Consider the following 6,660-nt stretch of genomic DNA (forward strand, 5'->3'; position numbering starts at 1 on the left):
TAGTCTCCTCTCAGCACCTTCCTCACTTGAAGGTAGTCATATGCCATGGTGACTGCACACCTTCCCACGTGTTGCTATCCCTGAGGCACACAGGGAGCTGCAGAATGCTTTCTGGCATACATTCATTTATTACCTATGACATGCAGACAGCTTGTGGCTTGTCCATGAAAAATAAATGGAAATTCCCATCCTGCCCTTTGCCTGCCTAGGGCTCTGGGGTGAGGGTATCTCCAGACGTAAGCTCCGTTCATGGGTGAGGTTCAGAACCAGCCCTTAAAAACCAATGTGAACTGAACCTGCCGCCCTTTGCCTGCCAAGTCAAACAGTGCTGACGTAAAACAACTAATGATAATAACAGCCTGTCTGTTGGAGAGGGGTGGGAAAGAAGCTGACTTCTAGTTTGCTGGCCTCAGCAGGATGAGGTGCTGTGTATTCTCACCCTGCAGGTGTCTGATGTAACGTATGTGCCTCTGGACAGAGTTCCTAGGTTTTGTCCTTTCTCATCTATCAGCTGTACTTGTCACAGCTTGTCATGCCGATACACTATTTTCATTTTTAGGAAACCTCCTGGCCTGTGTGACCCACCCCATGGCATCATATGGGGAACTACCTGTAGGTGGGTCTCCCCAGCCTTATCAGATGGGAAAATCTCCCTGCCCTGTATGTCACACACAAGGGATTTATCTGTTGCATATTGCACAGCAGAAAGCTGATGTGAGAAGCAAAAATAAACACCCCCAGCACACAGAACCCTGCAAACAGGAAGCATGTTGTGGGTAGAGGATGGCTGATGAACAAAAGCTGTGCAGGAATAGCTCAGGTACTTGAGGATCCAGCTAGCCAGCTCTGGCCCAACTTCAGTGCTGTCTCCCCAGTTGGGGGTCAGGGGCTATCAGGGGTTATCACAGGGGACAGGCCCTGCCCCAAACATTCTACAAGGGTCAGGCCCTTCTCAAGGGACTTAAAAGCCAGGAGAGAGATAGGCCTTTTGGCTTCTTCTTGGTGAACAAAAAGCCCAGAAAGGTCTGGAATTTTCAAAAAGAAAAGGAGGACTTGTGGCACCTTAGAGACTAACAAATTTATTAGAGCATAAGCTTTCGGGAGCTACGGCTCACTTCAGTTACTTTTGCCAGTACTTGGGTCTTTTTAGACACCTCAGGATCAGGGGTCCCCTGCTTTGGCTTTGGCCGGGGGTGGGTCTCCCCTGGTTTTGCGGGGGTGCAGCCAGGAGCTCTCCCACCCCTGCGGAAGGGAGGCGGGGGGGAGCAGATTTGACACTGCAGCAGAGGCCCGATTACAGTGACCAACTGTCCTGATTTTATAGGGACAGTGCCGATTTTGGGATCTTTTTCTTATATAGGCTCCTATTACCCCCCCGTCCCGATTTTTCACACTTGAGGTCTGGTCACCGTAGGGCACACACCAGACAGAGGCCAGGGCTGCGGAACAGACACACCCGCGACTCCCCGCCCATCTAATCACAGCTACAAAGAAACAAACAACAGCCACTCCCGCTGCCATAGTGACTAGGCCCTACCCTCCTCACGCTGCTATGGTAACTAGGCTCCACCCCCTCCTGTTCCCACAGGGACAGGGCTTTATCCCCTCCCCTCCCCGCCACAGTTGACGCCGTGTCTGCGTCGCCCGCGAGCGCGGAAGGAGGAGGTAAAGGGCGATGACGTCGCCTGGCCAGTTGCCATGAGAACCACGCACCTACGTCAACAGCTTTGTATGTTTTCAACGTTCCGTCGTCTCCAGGGCAACGTCAGGCGGCCGGCTGGCCCCAGCAACAGCGCGAGGATTGGCTGGGAGGGGCCAGGCCTGCGCGGGGTGCTCGCTCTGGAAGGTCGGGGTCCTAGCAGATCGGGCGGGTGCGGTGGGGTTTGCTCCGGGAACCCCTAGTGTCCGGGCCGTGTGTGCAGAGGGTGGCGGACTCCGGGGATGCCTTATCCGGACCTGACCGGGCTCCCGGAGGGAGGGGGGCTGGGGCCCCGCCCCGGTTTTTCCTCTTCTAGGAGCAAAGAACGAGACAGCCCCCCCCCTTACTCCCCAGCCCTGGCCTCTGTCAGCTGTGGGCCTCATGGGTTCCCCTGGAGACTCCACTGTCTCCTGTTCATACGCACCTGTGCCCCACACCCCCTTGGGGTGTGCATGTATACCGGTGTGTGTGCCTGTGCACTGAGCGTTGCTGGCCATGTATCTGTCTGTGTGTGTGTATATGTGGGCTCATGTGCTTTGATTGTGGTTGGCCATGCACCTGTGAGGGGGGGAGGGGGTGTGCTCACGCATGCCTGCCTCTGTGTGTGTGTGTGTTGAGTGGGATTGGCCATGTACCTATGTGTGCTTGTGCGTTGAGTGTGGTTGGCCATGCACCTGTGTGCAAGTGGTTGTCAATGTACCTGTGTGTGTGTGCATGAGTGTGCATCCATGCATGTGAATGTTCATGCTCCTGTACATGTGCCTTGAGTGTGTGCGTGATCAATGGGTTAATGTGTGGCCATGCACATGCTCATTCCCTAGTGAGGAAGCAATACCATTTTCCTCATGAATTGTAGGCGCTGGAGCTGTATAGTACAGCAAAGGCTTTTCTCTTTCTCCTAGTTGCCTTCTCCTAACCTGGTTGCCATTCACACTCCTTTTTTTTTCTGACTCAGTCCATACTTCCTCTCAGCAGCAGCCTTTCATTATTTCCTTTGCCTCTTGTGTAATAACAATAATCAGTATTGACTTCAGCGGGAGACATGTGCAGATAATACCCCAGTCTAGAGGGACTAATACCATTTATTGGGGCAGGTCAGTTTTTTTTTTTGGAGTGGGGTTGTGTTTCCTGTGCTCTGTCCATGTGTCTCCCACTCTGTAGAAAGGGGGAACCTAAATATTTCCAGCCAGGCCCAGGGATGGGCACTGACCTGTGTTTGATTCAGCTTGGAAGGCAGCCAGCAAAGGTGGGAAGGAATAGGCTGGCATCTGCTCCACTGGGTGAGCTCTCAACTAGAGGGTGGAGTGGCAGAACAGGTTTAATTTGGCACACCAGGCATAAGACTTGGCCTTGATTTTTATATGCAAATGTCCTTCACCTGAAATTAAATCGCTAGGAACATCCAGCACATGGGAGAGCCAGAGAACAAAACGTGTGTGAATCCTAGTAGCTCCCACCTCAGAGTGCAGTCAGCAGGCAGGGGATGTGTATTTAGACAATGAACACACACAGGCAGTTGGTTTTGCCATCCCGTTGGGTGAGGACCCCCTTCTTTCCACTTGGCTTATCTTCCAGTTAGCTCCAGTCTCTTGATTCCAATCCCCAGTTCATATCCCTCTGTCCCCACTCTCAACCTGCATGGGACACTCCACAGCATTGGCTGTAGGATGTCTGGTAGAAGCAGGATTTTTCTACTGAAAAGAATTGCAGAATCTTTATTTACAGAAAATCACCACAGCAAACAGTTTAAGAGGGTAGGTGTGACACTTTTGGGGGTTACCTGAGGTGTCTGGGGTGAATCACTACCTTGCTGCAGGAGGGAGCCCTGTCTGAGCTCAGAAAGGGAAACGTTCCCTGCTACCGGCTACTGGCAACACAGGCTCTGCTCTGGGCTCTGTAAGCCCCGCTCATTCTTCCATCGGGCTAACATTTTTCACCCTACTTTGTTAGACTTGAGTGCCCAGTTCCTTATCTTCTGGATACCTGCAATATACACCATTCTGCTATCTCCATGGAAGTAGTGTGCCCCAGTTCACTTCTTTCACTTCAGTTTAACACTCTCCTGAGCACAAGGCAGTTAGATGTGTCTATGGTAAAACCAAAGTGAAGTTTATTTAACAGAGCTTGAGACCAAGATTCAAACAAAAGCAAGTAACAGGGTTTGGAAACATAAGGTTACAGTAAAAGAAAAAAATAAAACGTGATCTATAGTTGATATTTATTAACCAATTACTTTCCCATTTAATAAGGTATTTCTCACAAAATGGTTGATTCTTACTGTGCTTATCCAATTCAGAAAGCTGGGATCCACCTTTCATGAGATACCCTTGCTGTCAGAGTCTCACCGAATAATGGATAACAACTTGTGCCATTTCTTCTGCTTTTATAGGTTCAGACTTAGCCCAGTGGGCCACTCTTTGGAGAGTCTCCTGGGGTTCATTTATCTTTGCAAATGCTCAAGTCTCCACCTGGCCAGACATAATAAAGTGCCATCTCCACAAATGTTCATTGTCTTCAGTGCTTATTGAGTTAGGCCTATGACCCCATCTCACTTCAGGTGACAAGTCTCACTTCAACAGTTTTGCAACATAATACTGTGTTCTACATTTTACAGCCCTGTTAAACTAGTTTCTATTCAAACATCTTGCAATAACCATGATGATCTTAGTTTTCAGTAGAAACTACATACGACACCCTTCGGTGAAATATTAAGAAGATGCTCAGACACAAGGGTAACAAAACTGCCAGGGTATGTCTGCGTAACAGTAGGTAGCTGTGGGGAGCCCTCCAGTTTTCCTGGCTGTTCCAGGCCAGTGCCTGTTTAGTCACAAAACACAGAATGTTTAGGCTTTTGTCTCCCCACAGAAGTTAGCAGGATGATGGTGTACTTCATGCCAGTGTATTAGGTACTAGATTCACAACCCTGGAATCTGATGGGCTGTTTATCCCCAAGCCAGGCAGCAGTATTGCCAACCTCAGGAGACCAAACATTTTGACTCGGACCCCAGAAATCCTGATTTTTTTTTTAAAGATTATATTGTGGTTTTGGTCTATCTTTTGGTTTTTGAACTCCCCCTCTCCATCCCCAGTGTAGGCTGAAAATTAGTGTCACCTATTCTCCAAATCATATTGGGTAAGGTGATTTTGGCACCTGCTGAAGGAGCTCTCACTCCCCACACCTCTCCATCCCCTGTCCAGTAATTTATTCTGTCCCCCAACCTTCAAATAAATCCTGCTTTCCATGCCCCACATCAGTTCTGCCCCCTCAGCCCCTCCAGCCTGTCATGAGTTCTGACCCCACATTTGTTCTGCCCATCCGCCTGTTCCCACAGTTGCCCAGTCTGCCATCAGTACAGCCCCCCAAACTCTCAGCTATTCAGTCCCACCACAGTTCTGTTCCCCATCTCACCTCTGCTCCTGGGGCTCTTCAGTCCCCTCTTCCAGGCCTAGGGGAAGGCTGCAGTGGGGATCCCCTCACACCCTTCCAGGCTGGAGAGGAGGCAGCTCCAGGGGCTCTTCAGCTACCCTCTGCCCCTTCCTAGGCCAAGTGCTGCAGGGAGTGGGAGGAGCAGAGGAACTGTCCTGTCCCCATTGCTCACAGAGCAGGAGCAAGAAGAGTCCCCCTGAGCTACTGGGCTCTTCAACTCTCTCCTCCCCTTCCATGAGAACGGCTTGGGGTTGCTGAGGAGAAGACAAAGAACTCTGCCTGCAGCAGTTCAGATTAGTTGTTCAGCCTCAAGATGCGGGCAGACAACTCAAATTCACTTGGGCTCCCATTCACTAGGGAGCTGGATCTTCTGTCATTGCAAGAGTAGGGTCCTGCCCAGTCAAAAGCCTGTTACTCACAAAAGCATCTGGAGCACTGGCAGCCCTGTAGCAGTGAAAAAGCAAGCTTTCCTACACATTGCCCTACCACTGTGCCTCACCCTGGCTGTGGAGAGACCACCTCAAAAGTGAGAGAGGAGTTCAGTCTCTAGGGTCCATGCCCATTCAGTCCTTGGCCCTCAACTGAGACTTTCCAAAAAGGGGACAGTTAGTGTCAGTAATGTGGGGTAAGTTTGTGGGTGAGATGAACAGCTGTCAGGTAGAAACCCCAATCATTTCACATTCAGATGAGCTACAAAGTAGCCATGAAGCAATAAAGAATTTAAATCGCTACCAGCTAGTCCAGCCATTTTGTATACCCAACAAGAGACTGGCTTGGAAATGATGAAGTAGACTAGTAAGGCTCTGTTGTCCCTGTCCTGGTCTCTGGTGCCATCCAAGACTCTTACGATAGATTTTCTTTCTTTTTTCATACATTTTTATTCTTTGCTATACTAACTGCAAAGGTGAATGGGTTCATAGAGACATTGCAGGCAGGGGGCTGAACACAGACAGGACTGGATGCAGCTTGGGTATCAGGAACACAGAAAAAATTCGTCCTTTGTGTCAGAAAAGTCCTTAGAGTTGCATCTGTCCTTAGCTCTACAGTGGTGGTGGGGTCTAGATCTGATGCAGTCTTGTAGAGGCTTGTACTTTGGGTGATTCCTTGCAGTGGAGAAGGCACACAGATCTGCTTGTTGTTGTCATTGTATTGGCAGTTTGGTGTAGTAAGTAGTGTGCGGATTTGAGGCCATGTTTTACACCCCTGTTAATTCCCTCTCCTCCCCATCACGAAGACTGTGGGATCATTGAAGACAGATTTTTGTATGGCCCATGATGTCATATAAGTGTACAGTCAGGAGATTAGCCTCTGTGTCTGGGTTGGGGGGCAGGTTGTGCAGTATCTTGAGTTTCTAGGTCTGTGCTCTTTGGTTCTTTTATTGTGTGCATGCTCTCTTAAGTTAACTGAGTAGGAAAAGACTATTCCTCCTTGGATGATCCTATGGGCCTCCTATCTAATTTGTCAGGCATGTGTTGCCTGCTTTGTTGTCACTGAAGAAGTTAAGGACCAATAGAGATAAGTCGCCTTTAGGGCA

The sequence above is a fragment of the Dermochelys coriacea genome, chromosome 6 (assembly GCF_009764565.3).
Source record: "Dermochelys coriacea isolate rDerCor1 chromosome 6, rDerCor1.pri.v4, whole genome shotgun sequence".
Taxonomy (NCBI): domain Eukaryota; kingdom Metazoa; phylum Chordata; order Testudines; family Dermochelyidae; genus Dermochelys; species Dermochelys coriacea.